The 24,290-nt window shown below is 38.5% G+C and overlaps 1 pseudogene; it reads left to right on the plus strand.

Moving 5' to 3' along the window:
• The window catches only part of LOC114262492 (arginine--tRNA ligase, chloroplastic/mitochondrial-like), a 51,704-nt pseudogene that overhangs the window by 20,428 nt on the left and 6,986 nt on the right, over nt 1-24,290 (plus strand).

Genomic DNA, 24,290 nt, shown 5'->3' on the forward strand with positions numbered 1-24,290 from the left:
TACAGAGATGTTCGTGTGTCCCGTATGCGGGACGCAGACATGCTTATATACCTTCTGAGCCCCATATCCACTCCCAGTCATCTCTTGACACGTGGCTCTGCTATCCCATCTGTCAGCGTAAACTTTGCCGATCATCACCTAATCTCAACTGCCTGACTTCACAGCTGGAGCTCGGCAGCCGAGCTGGTCTACCACGGCCATGCCATGCTTCATACCCAAGCGCCTAACCGGATAAACACATGGAGGACCGGGCTAGGCGGCATCCCCGCAGTGCCTAGCCGGGGCACCTCCTTTGGTCGGCCTTTCTGCCGGTCAAACAGTCTCCTCGGTCGACCACGCCTTTCCGGGCGCCGGTCACTCAGCTTGTCTGGCTTCAGCCATCCCCTGATCAGGCAGCCCGGTCCAACCAGGCGCTATCTAGCCGAGCTCCATCTTGGGCCAGGGTGACTCACACTTGGCCCAAGTTCTTCCTGACTCAAGTTCTGGCAGCCCACTTCCCGGCGGATGGCCAGTCATCTCGGCCCCATGCACCGTTGGGCTCTCAATCTGCTCGGCCGTTACCTCGGCCCAACTCCTGATCATAAATCACCCTCTCACAAGGAAAATGGTAACGTTGATCTTGTGGTACCTTATCATCAATTAGTAACAAAATTTCATTAGTAATTTCAAACATTAAAATAAAAACCCACAACAAACAAAGTACAATATATTAAGTCCTTTTAACACATACCGGTACATACATGCGGTCATCTGTGCCATCCATAGAAGGAAAATAATAAGGTTGGCTTTGCGCACCTTATGATGAAATAGTAACACAATTTCATTAGTACTTTGAATCATTAGTACTTTGCGGTGAAGTATGGGAAGGTATACTACTAGTAGCAGGTGGCACAGTACTATTACGTGGCACAGTACTAGTACATGGCACATTACTCGCACTACCCGATTCAACTGTTCTCACTTGATCCTTGATATCCTTCAACCCAAGTTGAATCACTTTGTGTTTTCCATCATCATTGGTTGCAAGTTCTAGGATCTTATCCAACATTTTGTGATAGTTAGCATGCAACATTGGATTTAGAGCAGCCCCAAAGTTAGTATATGTGGTTGGAATGCATGTGTACCCTATTTCCAAATCTTTTATCTATCTCGAAACAATGTATTTATTTGGCACCTCATATATGGACCTCTCAATGAGCACACTAAGTGAATAGGCACACATAATACCTCTAAACTTAAACAACCGACACATACATTGGAGCTCACATTCAATTGAATTACAATACATAACAAATTCCACTTTATTCATCCCCTCACCCAGAAGAACAGCCTCTGTCACATGATAGGTACAAATTGATCCCTTCTCTTTGATAAGATTCGCACGACAATACACTAGACGCTTCATTTATGCTTGCACTTCTTTAAATTTTAAATTAGTGTAAGCTGCACGAAATTGCTTCTTGAAACGATACACCGTTAAGCAATCATACAATTTGTTACGAGACTTAAAATCTGCTTTTGTCTCCTTCTTTACTTTTCTTCTCAAGGCATTGTCATACTACTCAACAAATTGCTTTAAGGTTGTCGTGGAGTTCACATATCGATCAAAAAATGTATTCATGCTGTCACTTCGTTGTGTAGTTAACATGCCAGCCCAAAATATATCTTTAACATAGACAGGAATCCACCTATGTCACTCACGGTATAATACCCCCAGCCACTCGTTATCATTCAGATTGAATTTTGCGATCATTGCTTGCCAGTATTCCTCAAATTCATCTTTTGTAAATGAATCATAAATTGCATTACTCAAAGCAACATTTATGGATTCATATTGCGAATATCCTCTCAATTTCTCCCGAATTTTTTTCATTATATGCGATAAACTCCAACGATGTCGAGCCTATGGAAAGACAATTTCTATGGCATTTTGCATTGGTCAGTTATTATATCTTTTGGGGGAGCATCTGTCATGCAACTTAACTATTCTTTGAATAGCCAAACAAATGTCTCAGTGTTCTCATTACATAACAACCCATAACCAAACAAAATTGATTGTCCATGGTGATTAACTCCTACAAACGAAGCAAATGACAGATCATATTTGTTTGTCAAATAGGTTGTGTCAAAGGAGACAACATCCCCAAATGCTTTATAATCTGCCCTACTTCTTGCATCCGCCCAAAACAAGTTTCGCATGCGACCATCTTCATCAAGGTCAATTGTTGAATAGAAGTTTGAATTTTGTTGTTGCATTTTATGAAAATAAAGTGCAATTGATTCGGTATCGCCTAACCGAAGTCCCAATCTTCTAGCATTTTCAATATGATTTCTTACATCTCGTTCATCAAACGTTAATTCCTCATATTCCCCCGCTTCAACAACTATAGAATGAAAATTCCTAGCCACCCCAATCTCTGCTACATCGTTAATTTCTAGTCTCCTTTTCACTGGAGTAAGAATCCTCTTATTCATTGCAAAATGCTGTGAATCACTAGGAATCAAATCATGAGTGTGCTCAAGCACAATTGTGGTTAACTTATATCTTTTATCCTTTTGTAGACTAGCTCTTACCCTTGCTTTACAATCAATTTTTGATGACAAAGATGGTTCCAGGAGATTTACTTCTGATCTTTTTGTTCTGTTCTGCGCTCGAGTACATTCAATTCCAAAGTACTTTACTTCCCCATCACTTGTTACATTTTGTGTTCTATAGGCTATAACAAATCCAAGGTGTTTCGCATATTTTGCATAAAATGCGTACACTTATTGCTTTGAGGTAAAATACACCCCCTTCTTTAGTTTTTCAATTTCACCACTCTTATTAACTGAAAGATTGTTATCCTCTTTTTCAACTTCCTCACTTCCATTGAATGAATTATTGTTTGAATCAATATTATTGTAGCTTCAAAATAACAACAATTTAAGTTTCACAAATTTTCTATAATTCTTCTTCCCTTTACAGGTTTATTTTTACACTTATATTTCAAATTGAAAATTATCAATATAGCAACAAAAAATTATCATAGAAGTTCAGCATAATTAGCACTATAGCAATAGGTGACACAGGGAACCAAACCAGTACAGGTGCCGAAAGACAGATGAACAATCAAAATTAGGTCTGATTAACCAAAAATAAATACAAAAAAAAATAATAATAATAACAAGCAGGTGCATGAAGATAGATGGAAAAGAAGAAAATTTTCTGTTCATTGAAATTCGTTGATCTTGTTTGATTGAAATTTCGAAAATTTCAAACATGAAAATTGAAATTAGTTGATCTTGTTGATTGAAACCAAACATGAAGGCAGTATGAAAATTTTCTGTTCATTGAAATTAGTTGATCCTGTTTGATTGAAATTATGAAAATTTCAAACATGAAGATTGAAATTAGTTGATCTTGTTGATTGAAACCAAACATGAAGACAGTATGAAAATTTTCCGAAACCCTAAATTAAAAACAAAACCAACCAATTTCAATCAACCAATTCGAAACCTTAAATTAAAAACAAAACCAACTAATTTCAGATTATACAGAGCTTGTTAACTAAAAATCACCGGAGTACTTGCAATTACACCCACCAGCAGCAGTAGCGGCAGCACCTTTGCAGCACATACAGCAGCGGACGCAGCCTGGTCAGCAACACATAGGTCGGCTCCTCTCTCTCTACTCTCTGTTACCTAGTTGATGCTCTTCTTCTCTCACAGTTTAGCTAGGTTAGTCGATCGCCTCTTTCTCTACTCTCTATTCTTTCCTTTTTCTTTTTAAGGTAAATTACACTAACACCCCCTGAGGTTTATATTTATTACAGTTCCCTCCTCACCTTTTGAAAATTACATCTTCCCCCTGATGTTTAAAGTTTCATTACAGATTCCCCACTTCAGCAATTTAATTTTTTTAAATACCAATTTTGCCCTCATTGGGTAAATTACATTGACACCCCTCACATTTTAGAAATTACTGTCCTCTCCTTAAGGTTTAAAGTAGCATTACCAATTACCCCCTCGGTTAGAATTAGTTGGAAAAAAAATTCATTGAAAAAAAAATTAATTGGGAAAAAAATTAATTGAAATTTTTTTTTGTTAGTAAAGTTTTTAAATTTATATTTAAAAACCAATGTAAGCTCATTTTTTGAATTTACATTTTTTTCTCAAATTTATAAACTGAGACAACCATTTATAAACCAAAAAAATTATCAAACAAGTTTTTATGACAGTTTTTAAAATTTTTGTAAAAATAAGTTGAAAACTGAAAACGAAATGGTTACCAAACAGGCTTGATGGTAAAAATGTCGTAAAATTAACAAATAATTAAATAAGTTACTAACGTAAGAAATGACTTATCAAAAGATTCTTAGGCTATGTATGGTTTGATTTTTAGAATTTTTTTTAATTAAAAATTAATTTGGTTAAGAAATAAAAAATAAAAAATAATTATCATTTTTATATAATTTTTATCTTTCGAGTGGTTAGAAATAATTTTTTACAAATTAAATTGAAACAGCCATACGTATGTATATAACCTGCCCAAAAGTTAAAATGATAATTATTTTTTACCCTTAAATGATAATTATTTTTATTTTTTATTTCTTAACCAAATTAATTTTTAATTTTTAAAAAAAAATTCTAAAAATCAAACTATACATAGCCTAAGAATCTTTTGATAAGCCATTTCTTACGCTGGTAACTTATTTAATTATTTGTTAATTTTACGACATTTTTACCATCAAGCCTATTTGGTAACCATTTCGTTTTCAGTTTTCAATTTATATTTACAAAAATTTTAAAAACTGTCATAAAAACTTATTTGATAATTTTTTTTTGTTTATAAATGGTTGTCTCAGTTTGTAAATTTGAGGAAAAAACATAAATTAAAAAAATGAGCTTACGTTGGTTTTTAAACAGAAATTTAAAAACTTTACTAACAAAATTTTTTTTCAATTAATTTTTTTTCCAATTACTTTTTTTTTCAATGAATTTTTTTTCCAACTAATACTAACCGAAGGGGCAATTGGTAATGCTACTTTAAACCTTAGGGAGGGGATTGTAATTTCTAAAATGTGAGGGGTGTCAATGTAATTTACCCAATGAGGGCAAAATTGGTATTTAAAAAAAATTAAATTGCTGAAGGGGGAATCTGTAATGAAAATTTAAACCTCAGGGAGGGAGATGTAATTTTCAAAAAGTGAGGGGGGAGCTGTAATAAACATAAACCTCAGGGGGTGTCAGTGTAGTTTACCCTTTTTTTATTTGCAATGAAAGGTGTGGCTGAACAGAGATGGGGGTGTACAAGGAATCTGGGGGTGTACAACGAAATCGGGCCATTTGAGCCTCATCATATTTGAGCTACTAAGCGGGACTGAAAATGATAAAAAAAATGATTGGTGGCCTGAATTTTTGTGGCCCGAATGGCTCAAATGTGTTAAAACAACATTGTTTTACACTCAAAACTCAAAACGACAATTCAGGCACCTAGCATTGTTGAAATGATAATATGCACTCTCATTTTCTCTTTAAGGCCATTATGGAAAATCGTCCTGCTTCAGAAATGATAAAATCATGTTCTATATCTGGACCTGGCTTTGTGAATGTTGTGTTATCAGACAAATGGATAGCAATTCCTTAACTTCTCATCTTAATGGATATGAATGAACTATCTTGGTTACTTTACTTGGTGTGGACATGTTTGGTTACTAAAATTTATTATTGCTACTACTACAGAGCATCCAAAAGATGCTGATAAATGGTATTGAAACATGGGCACCAAAACTTCCAGTCAAAGGGGCAGTGGTTGACTTTTCCTCACCCAACATTGCCAAAGAAATACATGTCGGCTACTTAAGATCTACTATTATTGAGCCTGTATGCTAGAGTATTCAAATGTTGAGGTTCTTCGGAGGAACCATGTTGGTGACTAGGGTACATAGGTCAGTGTGCTTTTTGTTTTGCCCATTTCTTTCCCTTTATCCTGAAAAGTTACATATATTATTTCATAAATATTTTTATTTACACATAGAGATGTAAACATATATACATAGAGAGCAATAGAATAGCAAACGGGGAGATTTGAACCTAAGATCTCTTTCAACTCTCATACCATGTTTTTTTTTTGATAAGCTAAGATACTTTATTGATGAAATGAAGCATACAAGTGCTGGGATACATCAATAAAGGGGAAGAGAGAGGATACACTAGCAACTGAAGCTAACATAGCTGAACACCAAAGCAACAAAGCAAGAATAGCAAAGAGAACTTAAAAATAGCAAAAAAAGACCCAAAACTGAAGCTACCCAACCCCCACGGTTGGCAAGAAACCAACCAAGGCAAAGACCAAAAGCCAAAGAATCTATAACAGAGTTCAGACAGAGTAACCAGAAATCATACAGCAAACCTGATCTGGTGAAGGTTGGAGACAATATTGTGCACTGAATAATCTACTTTCAAGAGCCATTTTGACCACAAAGCTATCTGGACTTTAATCTTCTCACATAAATCCTGAATATCTGGCTGAGCTCCCTTAAACAAACATTTATTCCGAACTTCCATACAGACCAAAACACAATTGAGGGTATAATCTGCCAGACTTGACCAAGCCAAGCCTTGAGGTTCCCATCATACCACCAATGCAGCAAACCTGCAATAGAACCAGGTATAGCTCATTCCTGACCCCACCAATACACCATATGAGACCAACACTTCCATACTACAGGACAGTGCAGAAGCACATGCTCCATAGACTCCTCCATCATTTGACAAAACACACACAAATTGTTAACACTCACACCAAGAACCCCAATCCTTTGGAGAAAGGTTGAGGTTTTGACCCTACCTTGCCAAGCTAACCAACAGAAAAAATGCATTTTTGGAGGAGCTAGGTTGACCCACACCCCTGGTGGAACACCCATATCTTGCCCTGAAGCTAAAGCCCACCATTTCCTCACAGATGAGACTATGAACTACCTAGACCCCTCTGCAGCCCAAGAACAAGAGTCCTCAAACCCAACTCTAAGGCTTGGGGATTCCACCAGCAGACCACACAGCCTCTGCAACTCCCCAACTTCCCAAGCAAACAATCACCTTCTAAATTGGAGCTGCCACTCCCTTAGACGACCTTTCTTGATACTGATTTGGTGGAGAGTTTCCTCATTCTCTGTGGATAGAGTGAATAATTTAGGGAATTCAGATTTCAAGCTCCTAGAACCCAACCAGGTATCATGCCAGAACCTGATTCTCCTTCCATTACCAACAATGATTTTTAATTGGCCTCCAAAGAACTCACCCAGTTGCTGATTACTCTCAGTAATCTGAGTAATGTCCCTCCAAACCATAGAAACCCCTGCTGTTTGATTCACTGAAGGGATCCAAGCCTCACCCATTTTGCCATACTTAGAACACACCACTGATTTCCAAAGGGCCTTATCCTCACTGCTAAACCTCCACCACCACTTTAGTAACAAACAAGCATTAACCACCCCTAAGTTCCTCACTCCCAAACCACCTTGGCTCTTACTTTTTAAGACCTCCTCCTATTTAACTAGATGCACCTTTCTATTCGTTTCATTCCCTCTCCACAAGAAATTGGACTGCAACTTTGATATAATCTTAATAATCCCCTTTGGCATCTTAAAAATAGAAAGAAAATAGATTGGAAGATTGGCCAAGGCTGATTTGATTAGAGACAGTCTTCCAGCAAAAGACAATAATTTTCTCTTCCAAGAAGAGAGCTTCTTCTTGACCTTGTCCATAACTGGTAACCAAGTGCTCTTCCTTTTGGGATTAGCCCCTAAAGGCAAGCCTAGAAAATTGAAAGGCAACTTCTTTGACAGACAATTCAAAGCCTTAGGCAAGTCCTTGGTTTGATCATCATTATAACCAACCCCACAAACAAAGCTTTTATGGAAGTTGATCTTTAATCCCGACATCACCTCAAAGCACCTTAAAACTCTCTTAATATTCAAAACTTCCTCCTTAGCCCCTTCACAAAAAATTATTGTATCATCTGCGAATTGAAAATGAGAAATACCCAAGTGATCCAAGCCAATAGTGGCACTTTTTATCAGACCCAACTCAATAGCCCTCTTCAATAACAAATTAAGTCCCTCAGCTGCAATGATAAACAAGAAAGGAGACAAGGGGTCCCCTTGTCTTAACCCCTTTTGAGGTTAAAATTCATCAGTTGGAGCACCATTAACCAGAATAGACACCTTAGTCATAGTGATACAAGACTTCATCCACCCAACCCATCTAGCCCCAAAACCCAACTTCTCCAACATAGATAGCAAAAACTCCCAATTTAATGAATCATAGGCTTTTTCAAAATCCAATTTCAAAATAATACCTTTCTTCTTAGCACTGAGCCACCCATGAACAACTTCATTGGCTATCATCACACCATCCAGGATGTGCCTGCCACTGACAAATGCAGATTGCACCTCACTGATCACCTCTGGCAGCACTTTCTTCAACCTTCTAGATAACACCTTAGCCAAGATCTTATAGATGCAGCTAACCAGGCTAATTGGCCTAAAATCACCCAAACCTGTAGGATTAACCTTCTTTGGAACCAGCACTATGAAGGAGCTATTAACCCCACTGGATAGTTTCACATTTGCATAGAATTCATGAATCATTTGAAGTATCTCACTTTTCAAGACTGACTAACACTTTTTCATGCAGGCAAGATTAAAACCACCCGAACCAGGGGCTTTGCTCCCATCGTAATCTTGAAGAGCTGACCAAATTTCATCTTCAGTAAACCTTACTTCCAGATTCACTGCTGCCTCCGAGCTAATGACATTAAAGGGACCTGAAATCATAGGCCTAACAAACCAATTCTCTGAGAATTGTTGCCTAAAATGACTAACCACAGCTTGTTTAACCTGATCTGGTTCTTCTAGGCTCACCCCCTCCACATGGACTGAATCTAACATGTTTTTTCTCTGCCTCCTACTGGCCATGATATGAAAGAATCTAGTGTTTTTATCCCCATAACAAGCCCATTGCATTCTGGAATTTTGGTGCCACAACCTCTCCATATCTCTACTTAATTTCCACACTAGACTTACAGCTTCCCTTCTTCTTTTAAGTTCCACATCTTCTAGAGATCTGGATTCAGCTATCAAGTCCCACTCATGCATGTCCTCTTCAGCTGATTTTAGGAGAGAATCAATATTACCAAACACCTCCTTATTTCACACCCTTAGATGGGATCTTAAGACTTGTAATTTTCTCCACAATCTATACCTTGCCCACCCTAATACCTGTGTATTTACCTAAATAAATTTAACTTCAGATATGAAGGTAGGGTGTGAAAGCCAAGGATTTAACTCTCATACCATGTTAAATCACCAATTGTCTAAATAGCGTAAATTTGTTATAAAATGGGCCCAACAATGTATATCATGCGATCCACCAATAATTTATTAAGTTATTACTACTGCCTTAGGCTCTTTTCATGGTGCTTTTTTTAGACCAAAATATTTTTTTGATGAATAATAGTAGTTTTATGTTTTGCGGCCAGCTTTCACATCCTAATATGTGGTGTAAGATGAAACTCCAACAGACCTGTCTTGTATCTCTTAGTGAACCAATTTTGTACTTTTTAGTTTTTTAATGATTGATTTAGAAGTTATTATGCCAAAAGTCAAGTCTTTACCCGACCTACCCCTCCTAGACCCTCATCAATGAGGACTAAACTAAGTGTAGATTTTTTGTGGTTGTCTAGAAATTGAGAAATTTATTTATTTATTATTTTTATGATCATTCATTGTTAGAAGTATGAAAGAGTCTACCAAGAATTTTTGCTTCCCTATTATGTTGTGGAAACTAAAGATGGTATGTATGCTTTACAGTTTGGTACACTAATTGAATATCTTTTTGAAAAGTTTCTGAACTTGGAAGTTGCGACTGATCAAGCTATTACAGATCGTGAGGTGAGTGAGCAAAACTTTGGAAATTATGTGGGTTTCCTGGACTAATAAGGATGGAAAAATATTTCATGTCACTTGCATGTAGCAATGTCCTTTTCAAATAATGGCAAACAGTAAGTTACTAGTTGCATGTGCTGCTTTGAGAGACATGACTGTAGTCTTTGTATCAGACAATTATTATTTTTCCAAGTTAAGATATAAGTATATTCCATCTCTAATGATAAAGCTGTTCAAATCTTCTTTTGTTAAGCATTGATATACCGTTTTAGGTAGAGAAAAATGTTATTGAAATTAGGTTTAACTGATGGGTCCATGTTGTTCCATATGCTCACTTTGAGTACAAACATGGCTTCATAGGCTTCTAGGGAGGCGAAGATTACTATTTTAGCTGGAAAGTCCACCTCATTACTTCTTCATTTAGTTTTTTTCTTTTTTAAGTTGTCTAGTGAAGCATAAGGTAATATCAACGATAGAGTTCCAACAATTACATTTCCTTATTATTATTATTTTTTTTGATCGGCAAAAGAAAACTTTATTGATGAACCACATATAGAATACATATGATAGACAACATCAATAAAGAGGAGTTTGGAGATAAATAAAGCTCCATCCTCCTAGTTGGAGAGAGACCAACAAAAAAAAAAAAACAAAGAATAGCAGCCACCTAATTGACAGCAACCACCTCATCCGAGCATGACACACCAGATCAATTTACACCCATTCATCACAAAGAAAATCAGACCAGATCAAATCATATCCTTCCAGCATAGAGCAACCATTTGACAGCAGCACATCCACTAGAATAGCAGCACCAGCTCTAACAGATAGAGCAGATAAATAGCAGGAGCAGAGCAATTTACACACCCTTTCAGATGTGTCTCAAAATCACAGGAGCAGAGCAAAACCAGAGCTAGGCAGCCACAAAATAGGACCAGCTTCTCACAATGAAGCAAACAGGACAAATAGAGGCATAAGCAGAACAGAAAATTGACCAGAGCAGCAAAGCAAAACAGACCAGATTCAAACTGAAGAAGAGAAATACAACCCATATAGCTTTCCTAATCTGCAGAAGAGAAATTCAACCCATATACCATAAACATAATAGTCTAAGAGATCAGTGTAGCAGATCAGACTACAGATAGAAAGCAACAGAATGGCTCCAACAGATCAGTATGGCAGATAGGAAGCAACTGGAAAGAGCATAACATCACTAAAAGCAATACCCAAATAGAACAAACAGAACTAACAGATACATCACCCAAGCATAAGCAGCAGAGATATAAACTCAATAGCAACAAATAATTTGCCTCCAATTAAGAACAACATCAACCATTGAGAAAGGAAAGTCCTTGAGAGAGTTTTTAAGCCAGAAAGCTAATCTAAACTTAATGAGATCCCACAGTTTATCTGGGTTCGAACTAGCATTGGTGAAGACACACTCATTTCTATGCTTCCAGAGTGACCATAGAACTACAAGTGGAATAGCTCTCCAAAATTTCCTAAGAGGACTCTTAAATTTGACACCCTTCCACCAGTTGAGAAGATCTGCCACTGAATCTGGGATGCACCATTGAAGCCTCCATTCACACAACACATGAGACCAGATGGACCAAGAGAATGGGCAATGGAGTAAAATATGTTGAGCAGATTCAGGGGCAGAATTGTAGAAAGAACAACAGGTGGATGCAGAGGGACCAAGGATGCCGAGGTTTTGCAAGAAAACAGTAGTTTTGATTCTATTTTTCCAGGCCAGCCACCCAAAGAAATGGACTTTAAGAGGTAAAATGTTACTCCAAATAAATTTGGCAATACTAAGATTGGGCCCATGAAGAGAAGAGCTGAAGGAATATAGAGAAGACACTGAGAAAGAGCATGAACCTGCGGAAGTGGAAGACCAAGCCAGACTATCAGCACTAGCTGGGTTCAGAGAAGGAGAAGAAGATAACAAAGCTATTAATCTCACTTCATCAGCCAGCTCCCAAGCATACAATATTCTTCTATAAAGGAAGTGCCAATCAGAGTAGCCTGTTTTCCTAGCAAAAATTTGGTGGAAAGAACCATTCTTTTCTATAGAAAGATTGAATAAGGAGGGGAACTCCTCATTGAGACAAGAAACACCACACCACTTATCATGCCAAAACTTGATTCTGCTGCCATCCCCAACCTTGATATTGCAGTTTTCCAGGAAGAAGTTGAAGAAGTTACTATTCTGAATCCTAATGAAAGAGATATCCTTCCACACCCTAGAGTGTTTATAAGAGGAAGTAACAGGAGGATGCCAACTATGTGCTTCAATTTTGTATTTGATGCAGATGATTTTCCTCCATAGAGCATTTATTTGATTCCCAAATTTCCACCACCATTTGAGAAGCAGGCTTACATTCACATCTCTAATCCTCCTAATGCCCAGGCCTCATTGGGCAGAACTCTTTGTGACCTCAGTCCATTTCACCAAATGAACTTTTCTTTTTATAATCATGTCTTCTTGGGTGTGAGTTTTTTCCATTCCCATTTGCTTTTACATCTATGCCATGGAATTAGCAAGATTCAAACTCCTCCCCCCCTCCTTTTTAAATACAAATCATGAAATTCAATTCAAATGATTATTATTTTTCTAACTTTAATACTACTTTATCAGGCTTTTTATAAGGATCAAAGAGAAGATTTGACAGTGATCCTGGATTCGAAGAGAGGGCACAACAGGCAGTGGTCAGTCTATTCACTTACTTTTATGGCTGAAGGACTTGTGAGATTGACTCTAGTAATAATTAAATTTCTCACTCACTTGTAGAAGAACATAAAAACTTCAAATTCTACTTTCCTATTTGATAAACGATTCTCTCCCTTGGAGGTTTTATTATGTCTCATGATTTGCTTTTGTATTTTTTTTTCCCCTATGGCATAACTTATGTCAAAGGGTGGGGAAGAAAAGTATTGCAAGGCATGGGCACAAATCTGTGAAGTTAGTTGAAGGGGATATGAAACAGTTTATCAGCGCCTAGGAATTAAGTTAGAGGAAAAGGTATTTAATTGATCTTTTCATTCTAGCTACCCGTACACAATGATAGATAGTTGTTTAAACTTGTTGTGGCTGTGGATCCTATAGTACTGGAGGCTCCTAGGTGTAATTATCATAGCTTATTCTTTTTAATACCCAACTCAAAGAAATTACTTAATTCAACATAGCTAATATCTTATACTCTAATTTCAATGAGGAAAAAAAATTGAAAGTAAAGAAAAAAAAAGTGATGGGTTTGTGGCAGCGTTTAATATTTTAGGCGATGATTCCTTTACAGTGAATTTTGGACATATTGTAAATTTTGAAACATTATAATAAAAAAAACATCTTATAAAAGTGAATGAATGTGTGGACTCGCGAGTTCTACAAGGGAAAGAGGAGATAATTTGCAAGTTGGATATTGAAAAGACCTATGATAATGTGAGTTGGAGGTTTCTGCTGTATGTGCTACAAAGAATGGGCTTTGCACAGAGATGGCAACAATGGGTTCAGTTTTGCATTTCCACTGTGCGGATGTCAGTCTTAGTTAATGGGGCGCCGGCAAGTTTCTTTTCCACATGGAGAGGCTTGTAGCAGGGAGATCCTTTGTCTCCATTGTTATTTATTTTGGTAACAGAGGCCTTTAGTCATTTGTTATCCAGAGCGTTTAAAGGGGGCTTGTTAGGTTTTGAGGTGGTGACGGGCAGGGGCGGAGCTAACAAGGAGCCAGGGGGGTTACGTGCTCCCCTGGGTTTTGCAATTTTTTTTTAAAGCAAACATAAATAAAATATTTTAAATAACAAAACTTATAAAAATATTATTTTAAATGTCAATGACATTTTTAAAATAATAAGAATAATAATAGTTATTTTAATTGAAAATAAAGTGATTACGATATTATTATATATGAAAATTTCAATATAATAGTGATATCTATCACTATTGACATGCAAATATAATTAATCTCAATGAAAATATAGAATTTATTAAATTGTTAGCTACATTTGACATGCAACGTTTATTCTCCATGTGTTTCTTTACTATTGGTTGGTGATATCACATGTTAATGATGATGTGGTATAACTATTATATTGAATTTTTACGCATATTTTGTATAAAAAATTACTTTATCATTATATAATTTATTTTAAAACTTTATATCCATGACTTTTTTTAATATAGTCTATGATACACTAATTACAAATAATATTTAGCTTATTTGGTTCTAGTTTTCAGAAAACATTTTTCAAATAATTCTACATTTTTATTTTTCATATTTTAATGTTTTCAATAAATTTTTTTAATATTTTAAGTAATTTTTTTTTTAATCTTTAGACACATCTAACATAAATATACCTAAAAATTATAATATTTGTGAAAATTTTTTTTAAAAAATACACTAAATTCCAAAAAATATAAAAAATAATATGAAAATTCAGTACATTTTTCATATTTTTGTGTATTTATTAATTTTTTAAAATATTTTTTCACAAATATTTTACTATTTGGATATATATCTAAGTAATGTGCATCTAAAAAAGTAAAAAAAAATGTTTAAAATTTAAAAAATATTCACTAAAACCAAAAAAATACGAAAAATAAAAAACTTAATTTTTAGAAAACTGAATTTAGAAAACTAAAATCAAACACACTGATTTTTTTTTTTTTTATATCTTTCTTGAAGTTAATGGTAAAAATTTATGTTAAATATTTTTTTAAAAAATTTTAATATTGTAATTAATAAGTGCCCTCTCTGATTTAATTTCATGGCTCTCCCACTGGGGACCGGGTCTGCTCCTCTAATGGTTTCTCATCTCTTTTATGTTGATGATGCGCTCATTTTTTGTGATGCAGATGTGGCTCAAATTGGTCATTTACGATGTTTGTTGTTGTGTTTTGAGGCGGTGTAGGGGCTTCGTGTTAATTTGGCGAAGTCAGAATTGATTCCTGTGGGTGAGGTGGGCTGACTCCTAGTGGCAGCTATCTTGGGATGCGAGGTGGCTGAGTTATCGGTTTCTTATTTGGGACTTTCGTTGGGGGCTGCTTTTAAGGCGAATGGGGTGTGGGATGATGAGTGCAATGGAGATTGGCAGGGTGGAAGCGGTAGTACCTATCTAAGGGTGGACGGATTATATTGATTAAGAGTGTTCTTTTTAGTATTCCGACGTATTTTATATCATTATATGCGATACCTATGTTATTTGCTAGGCGATTAAAGAAGTTACAACGGGACTTTTTGTGGGCTGGTGGAAGCGAGGGTTTTCATTATCATTTGGTGGCGTTGGAGAGGGTTTGTATTCCAAATGAGAGACGTGACTTGGGTATTAGGAGGTTGGTGGTGTTTAACTGGACTCTTCTGGGGAAATGGTTGTGGCGTTTTATGGAGGAGAGGGAGTAGTTGTGGAGAAGGGTGGTGGTGGTGGCTAAGTACGGGATGGACAGGGGGGTTGTTCGAAGGGGGTGGGTCATTCTCATGGCCGAGGCTTGTGGAAGGGCATTTGGTTGGGGTGGAAGGAGTTTTGGGATAGGACTCGGATCAAAGTGGGGAGGGGGGATAGGACTTGTTTTTGGCAAGATAGGTGGTGTAGTGAGGTGTCTTTGGCGAGACTGTTCCCTTTGATTTATGTTATTGCTGTCGATGGGGAGGAAGTGGTGGCTTCAGTCAGAGTTAGGCAAGGGCAGTCGGTTGTTTAGAATGTTCATCTTCGTCGGGATGTGCAAGATTGGGAGTTAGATCAATTGGTGTACCTTCTAGGGCTTTTGTACAGTGTAAGAGAAGGGGGGAAGGGGAGGGGAAGGATTCGTTGGTGTGGGAGTGTTCGAGGTCTAAAGGGTTTTTTCGGTATCTTCTTTTTATGGCAAACTTTTGGAGGATAATGCTGGTGTGTTTCCATGGAAGAGCATTTGGGTGACGGAGTCACTATCTAAGGTTGCTTTTTTTGTTTGTGTTAATGTATATGTGGTATTCCTAAATATATTAGGTATTGATTTCCTAGATATATTTAGGAATAGCCATAGTTAGGCTTCTAGTAGGATACTCTTTCTCATAATTAGGTTTCTAGTAGAACACTATTTTTCAGCCTATATATACATGCCTTCTATTGTATAGAATACATTCAACTCTACAATCATTCAATACAATTCATTAAATACAATACATATTATTCTCTCTCTCTCTCTCTCTCTCTCTATTTTTCTAACATGGTATCAGAGCTAGGTTTAGTACCTAGTAATTTCGCTTTACCGGCGGGCGGCAGCCTTGCCTTGGCCGCTAGCCGGACCTCAATCTATTTCGCTGTCATATTTTCTTGTCAATATCACTTCGTGGTGATTTTTTCTTTTATCCGTTGGTTTATTCCTACCCTAAATATCTCTATCATATATATATATATATTTTTGTGCTTCTGCTCCACTCTGTCTTTCCCTTTGCTTCAACCTCAAATTGGTGTGAAAATCTCAAATAGGTATCTATCTTCACACCTATTTGAGTTTGAGGGGGGATATTATAACTATATCATGGTGAACATGGTTATATACCATGCAAACCACCTAAGTGGTCCCTTAGCGCACTACCTAAGTTGCCTCATTTTGGCGCACTTTTTAAGCCATCTCATTGGCGCACCATCTAAGCCGCATCCTTTGGCGCACTCTCTAAGCCGCCCCATTGGCGCATTACTTAAGTCGTCTCACTCTTTAAGCTACCTCCTTTTGGCACACTCTCTAAGCCGTCTCCTTGGCACACCACCAAAGTCGCCCCCTGGCGCACAATCCAAGCTGCCTTCTGGTGCACTTAGTTATCTGTTGTCATCATCGTTCAGCACCACGTCATAAGTTATGTGTGTGCCACGCTTGTTGTTTCAACATCCAGTTCTCTACAACGGTCCGACATGACCCCCGCAAACTGTTCCTGACATTGATTCCGGTTAGCTCCTACATCGGTCTGGCATGACCCCTTTAAACTATCCCGACATTGATTCCGGTTAGCTCCTACATCGGTCCGGTATGACTCCATTAAACTGTCTTGGCATTAGTTCCAGCTAGTTTCTACAATAGTCCGACATGACCATAAACTGTCTCTCGGCATTAGTTCCAGCTTGTTTCTATATTGGTCCGGCACGACCTTAAATTGTCCTGGCATTAGTTTCAACCAGTTCCTACAATGGTTCGACACGACCATAAACTGTCTACCGGCTTTAGTTCTGGCCTTTGATCTATTTCAAGCGCCCTTGCTCCCGTTCAGATTTTGCAATCTATTTGCCTTTTATTTTATTTAGTTTTATGTTATGTTTTAGTTTCTCTCTCAAAACTCAAGATGTTTATCCTCCTTGAGTTTGAGGGGGGATGCTAATGTATATGTGGTATTCCTAAATATATTAGGTATTGATTTCCTAGATATATTTAGGAATAGCCATAGTTAGGTTTCTAGTAGGATACTCTTTCTCATAATTAGGTTTCTAGTAGGACACTCTTTCTCAGCCTATATATACATGCCTTCTATTATATAGAATACATTCAACTCTACAATCATTCAATACAATTCAGTAAATACAATACATATTACTCTCTCTCTCTCTCTCTCTCTCTCTCTCTATTATTCTAACAGTTTGGATAGTTACTCTGGGACATATTCTAACTATTGATAATTTAATCTAGTGGAGGCATGTTTTGGTTAACTAGTGTTGCATGTGCTGTAGGGATACAAAAATGGTAGATCATTTGCTTCTTCATTGCTCGGTTGCGTCTTGACTTTGGAGTTTCATCGTTGCATTGTTTGGTTTGGTATGGGTGCAATCGGGGTCTATGTGTAGACATCCCATTTTTGACCGTCCTCAAGACTTGGACGTCATCATTTGAACACTCGATGATCATCCGTGTTCATTCGTTTTGAGTTCCCGGAGGCCTCAGCCGAGCGCCCTGCCTCAGGATCTCTTAACTTGTTTGTTTTGTGCTTGGTTGGACCAAACACTTGTTGGTTTTTGCTTTGGAGGGTAGAGAGTGGCTTGTCTGCCATTCCTTAAACCCACCGGTCATGGCTTAAGGCCACCGGCCCTGGTTTCTTGCCACCGGCCATGGACGGTCGGTCGGCACCATTGATGGACGGTTGGTCGGCACCGTTGACGGTCGGTCGGCACCTTTGATGGACGGTCGGTCGACACCATTGATGGACGGTCGGTCGGTACTGTTGGCGGTCGGTCGCACTGTTGACGATCGGTCGGCACCATTTGATGGTCGGTTGGTTGTGGTCGATCGGTCAGTTGCGGTCGGTCGATCGATCGGTCGGCACCATTGATGGTCGGTCGGCCATCTTTGTTAGCCGATTTGCCTTTTTTTTTTGCTGGTTAAACCCTCGGTTTTGGCTTCTTGAGGAAGCTTGAACCTTTTGAACCTTTGTTTTAGCTTCTTGAGGAAGCTTGAACCTTTTGTTTTAGCTTCTCCAAGAAGCTTGAACCTTTTGCTCTAGCTTCTCCAAGAAGCTTGACCCTTTTGTTCTAGTTTCTCCAAGAAGCTTGACCCTTTTGCTTAAGCTTCTTTGAGAAGCTTTGACCCTTTCTTGAGGCTTCTCCAAGAAGCCTTGGCTCTCTTCCTCTATAAAAACGAACCCTCCTCTCCATTTGCAATGGTTAGAAAAAAATTTGGCTGGAGCATTTGCATACACCTCTCCATATCTCTACATTTCAAGCTCCACAGACCCTTATTCTTGGCCATTTACACTACACCTTATAGCCTACCACCTCCACCATCCATTCAAGCACCTTGGAGTTGATTCTCAGAGGTTGAAGACTCACTATTTTGGTCCAGAAGCTGCTGGCCTTCTTTTCTTCAAGGGTAAGTCTCTATTTCTCCCATTTTGGCATTGTTTTGCTCCATAGTTTAGCCCTATTTGCAAGCATTTTTGAACTTCGACATAAACTAAAGAAAGTCTTTTTTTGACCTCCTCTTTAAGTTTGATTGAGGTCACTTTTCTATTTGGAGTCATTTTCTTCCTTGCATGCTTCATTTCCTCATGCTTTGAGCCATGCATTTGAGCATTTGCATTGGCCTTGTTTTGGCATCTTAGCTACTGAAATTCAGTGGATTTTCAGTGGCTTCGATGTGTCTTTGAGCTCCAAAATCATAGAGGGGTGACCCTCTCACCCCTCGTTCTCTTTACTAGCTTTGTTGGCCTTCCAAAGGAGCTCCATTTTTCATGTTGTGAAGTCACATTCCAGGACTTATTTTGTGAGTTTTATGGTCTGTATTAGCTCTGTTCGGAGCCCATTTTTCCATATTTTATGTCTATGATGCATGTATAGAGCAATCCTATTCAAGGCCTTTCAAAGGGACCTTTCATTGCATGCTTCCTAGACCAATTCCAGGGCCTATTTGGTGAGTTTTAAGGTTGTCATAACTCATTTCCAGAGGTGGATTTGACCTTTATGTGTCCATCATATAGGTGTAGAGTAACCCCTTGCATGGCCTTCCAAAGGAGCTCATCATTTTTGCATGCATTGACTGAGTTTCAGTGGTTATTTGGGCATATTTTGGCATGGCATACATCTTTTTTTGGCTGGTTTGGTGAGCCCTCATATGCTTCATATAGTTGTAGAACAACTCATGGTTCACTAGCTTTCTTTGTATGCTTTGTTGGACCTTGATTTTAGCACTTTTTGGCCATGTCATAAACTGATATTGTGCTTATTTTGGACTGCCCTAACTCTATTTTTGGGTCTCATGATTGAATGATGTTTGTTTTGCATGCTTGTAGTTCAATGCCCATGCTTAACTTTGAGATTTGAGGTCCATTGCATGCATGTGCTGAGGTGTGTTCATGTTTTAGGCTCATTATACATCATATTTTAGAACTTGTATCAGTGCCATATTTCCATGTTTTGTACTCCTTAAGTGTGCTTGAGAGTTGTGCATGAATGCCTTGTTTTCGGACCATTGAATGAGTTCCATTTTCTTGCATGTTGAGCAACCATTTTAGGCCATTTCCCCACTGTTTCAGACCTGTCTAGGGTCTATTTGGGGTTGGTGTTGCCTTTGGTGCATTGCTTTGGGTACCTCTAGTGTAACGCATTTCACTAGTTTCGGTACCCGAGCCCCCTAGCTTACATTGTGTGACATATTTGCATGTTTCAGGACCATATTGCATGCTGTTTCAGAGCTGTAATTTATGCTATTCTATGCCATATTGCATCCCTTGTCATGCTTTGGTAGAGTGGTATGTTATGTTTTAGGGTCGGTCTTTTGTATCTGTGCAAGTTTGCATGTGTTTCGGTTGTCTTATTTCCATCCTAATGGCCACTGATGTGAGTGTAGCTGAGGTCCACTCACATTGGTATAAGTCCATCTTGCATCGAGCATGCCATGTAGTTCATGTTGTTGCATGTTTAGCCTTTGCATTGCGTATGCTAGGTTGTTAGGAGCATTGTGCATGCCATGATATGTCATTCCTCGCATTGTGTATGCTAGGTTGATAGTCGCATTGAGTATGCCTTAGTTCATGAGCATTGCGCATGCCATGTAGTGTTAGCATTGTATATGCTAGGTGCATGTTTGCATTTTGTCCCTTGCATGCTTGCATCACTTGGTTGCATCACACTTAGGATTGCATGCTAGTCGCATTTGCACGTGCCATGCATTGCTTGTTGCATTGTGCTTGGAGTAGGGTTTAGTCCAAGCACAGGAAAAGAGGGACGTTTCGTACTCTAAGTGACGAAACGTGCCTCGATTCTCGGTCGCCAACATTCCGGATTTCCTATGATGGAGTTTAGGCCTTAAGTGTGTATTTGTACATTCATGTCACATTAAAACGTGCAATTCGACTCCTCGGCCATCATGCATTGAGATGCGTGGTTGATGGCCCGAGGACCGAGGGCCACACTCCCTAGAGCTTGTGCAAGGACGGGGAGGAGTGGTCGCGCGCCCATATGTTGAAAATACCTTACTTTCTCTCCTTCTTGCCTTTGTTGCAGAAAAACCAGAGTCCAGGGGCAGAAAGTGGTCAGCCGACCAGGTTTCTTGGTAGGCCGACCACCTTTTTTGGTTTCCACCATAAGGGGTGGTCGGCAAGGGTTTTCCAAGCCAATACCTGGTCGGTGGCTTTCCCAAGATGGAGTTTTAGCCTTCTGGAGCTTTGTGTAAATTTCTGAAATTAGCTGCAAACAAAGGCGAGACGAGGCATCGCGATGGAATTTATCGACAAAGCGCATCGAGCATGCATGCATCCATTATCATCCAAAACAGAGCCGAGGCAGTCACATTCATTTAATTTATTTGCTTACTTAGCTAATTTGTTAATTAGTTAGTGGTTGTGTAATAATTAATTGTAATTCGTTATTCATTCGGACTGTATTACTTTCGGACTGTATATTATTTATTCGGACCCTCCGAGCGAGGGCAATGTTGTAATAAGTGTGCGTGTGTGTGATGTATGTCTTCCAACCTTACATCTTTCTCCTTTTTATTTACCAGCTTATGATGGTTAGATTAGGGCATGTTTCAATTAGCATACTTATGCTCGCATGTTTGCATTCATTCATCTGTATTGCATGCACCGGGCTCGGCGTATCATACTAACTGCATTTGTATTTCAATTCCAAATTGAATATATGTTAGTTGTAGCATCATCATATGCCATGTTTAGAATAGCCGAGCCTATTGTAATTGCATTTTTGCATGTGTTGCATTAGACATTTCTGTATAGTTAGGATCATGCATGGATTTCTAACATAGCTTCTGTTTTGGCTTGGAGTACTCGGTAAGTGTTTATGCTTTAACATCCTTGTATGTGTGTGAGTGACTGCCATGATAGCATGCTTACCATGAGGCTAATTGCTTATGTGATATAACTGTCTAAATGCCTGTGGGTGAAGATTGGGTTATTTGGATTGGAACAATTCATTAAATGCGAGTTTTAAGCCCACTTGAGAGTGGCAAAATCATTTTTTCTAAGCCCACCCGAGGGTGGCAAATCCACGTCTTAGCCTACTTACGAGTAGCACCATCAAACTATTTTCAAAAAAACAAACATGAGATGTTTTGTTTCAATTCAGGCGATCCAGTCTACACTTGTATGCTGTGCGCATCACATAATAAATCTAGGCTAATAACCGGAATAAGAACGCATAATGTTTTCAAAACTCGATATCATGGTTAGTAGAGGCCGATCTTTGATCGAGCGAGCGGGGGTGCTCACGAAGTGACCTTCCCCAATCGTACCCAAATTCCCGAGCCGAGGCAACTTTGGTGATGACAGACACGTGGCCTTAGGCACGAGTCAGGATTTCCTAAATTTCCCAAGAATAAAATATTTAGGTGGCGACTCTGTATCTGGCAAAGCAGTCCATGTTTGGCACTTTTTTCAAAAAATCTGTTTTCAAAAACGATTTGTCGGATTTGGACTCTTTGACGATTCATCGGTCTTGCATTGCACTTTACGAGATTAGATACAGGACCGTGACATTGAGTCCTGAACTGTAGTGAGTCCAATGAACAAAACGGGATTCCCTCCCGGGGCGTTCGGGGACGTCTACACTATGCTAGGTGTGTTACAAAGTTAGGGTGGAGCTAGGATGGGGAAGAGGCGTCGGAAGGCATGGGTTCTTACTTTCCATTGTTTGCTTTGGTTGGTGTGGTTGGAGAGGAATAGGCGAGTATTTCAGAATGTGTGCCATTCAATTTGATGGTTAGAGAATAGGTTGTTGATGGTATTGCATAGTTGGGTTACGAGTTCGGTTGCTTTTGTAGATTTTGTGGAGAATTTGATTAGTTAATCTTGCTTGGTCCCTTTGTGGGATATATTTTTGTATTCTTTGCATCATCTTGATACTTTTCTAATAAAGTTTGATTATTTATCAATATATATATATATATATGTTGAGAGGATAATTTATATGGAAATTGGGCCGAACTACGTAAACAGGCCGTTGTGGGCCTTAGGACGAAGGGATGAGTAAAAAAGCCGTTAAAGTTACTCCGGTCCCAAAGAGGTTAGCCCGGTCACCATACTAAATCTTATATCGGTTAAGGCGCAGTATGGTTAGTTCGGTCTAAAAGCCTTGCTAGAAGTTAGATCGGTTTAGACTTAACACTGTTGACACAGGAGGAACTGGGGTAAGAACATTGAAGGTAGAACCGAACTAACGATAGTTCGGTCTACTCTGTGGCTCGGCATGATCATGATTACTTCGGTCATATTGGAGTTCGACCATGGTAAAAACCATCTCACTTGTTTTACGTAGTGAGGGGGGTGTTGAAGGATAAGCATTATCTTTCAGGAGTATGAATCCTAGGAGGACTCTACATGGAGGATTAAGAGTCCTACTTGGATTGTGCCACATGGAACCTATAAAAGCTCACAAACATCACCTATGGAGAGGTAACACACAACTTTGATTTTTGAATACACAGAGCTTTTGTCTTTGTCCATTTTTCTGACTTAGGCATCGGAGGGGTTTCCGGCACACACCCGCCGGTTAGGTCACGTTTGTGTTTTCAGGGAATAAAGCGACGACGTTTGGAGGAGCGCAGACTTGATCAATAGGATTATACGAGAAGGTTTATTTCTTTCCCGTACATATGTTACTAATTTAGGCCAGCGAAAGCACTTTGAAATGTTTTTCACGGTAAGTATCAAGTGTCATGTCTTTTGTTTCATAACTTTGTGTGCTTTGTAGAGACGGGGTAATGTACCTCCATGAGTTTGATGGTCTTCCTTTCTTTTCCCCCCTTCTGTTCCTCATTCACGCAGCGAAACATGCTGGTTGGCTTCCAGTTAATGATAATATGTACCCTAAAGCTAGCCATGTGCGCTTTGGTCTTGTTCTTGAAGAAGATGGGAAATGATTTTGAACTCGCAGTACTGAAGTGGTTTGATTAGTTGATTTAGGATTTGATGCTGCATTTTTTATTCAAGAAGCAATATTGTAACCGGATAACTTAATTAAAATATCTGAAGTTTTGACACGTGATTTATTTGAATCTTGATCAAGTAAAGCTGATGAATGGACAGAGGACGAGCTTTTGCAAACTGCTGAGGCTGTTGGTTATGGGGTTAAGAAAGATCCTTTATACTCGTACAAAATTTACTTGATGATGGTAACTGTGTAATTATTATTTTGGCTGGTGTTGTTATTTGTGTGATATCCATATGCATTCTTCTGTTAAGGTCTCGTTAGATCCTTTGCTAACACTTAAATAGTTCAATTAATGTGGTTTGGAGAAGGAAGGAGCCTATATTTTTGGGTGATATTAAATGATCATGTTAGAAAATACACGAATTGAGTCAACTATTGTGATATACTTAGATCCGTGTGATATTACCTATCTTTTTAACTTTTAGTTTGGCTTGGCAGGTATGCTGTGTTAGGGAAAATCGA

The sequence above is a fragment of the Camellia sinensis genome, chromosome 5 (assembly GCF_055761805.1).
Source record: "Camellia sinensis isolate YWXY chromosome 5, ASM5576180v1, whole genome shotgun sequence".
Taxonomy (NCBI): domain Eukaryota; kingdom Viridiplantae; phylum Streptophyta; class Magnoliopsida; order Ericales; family Theaceae; genus Camellia; species Camellia sinensis.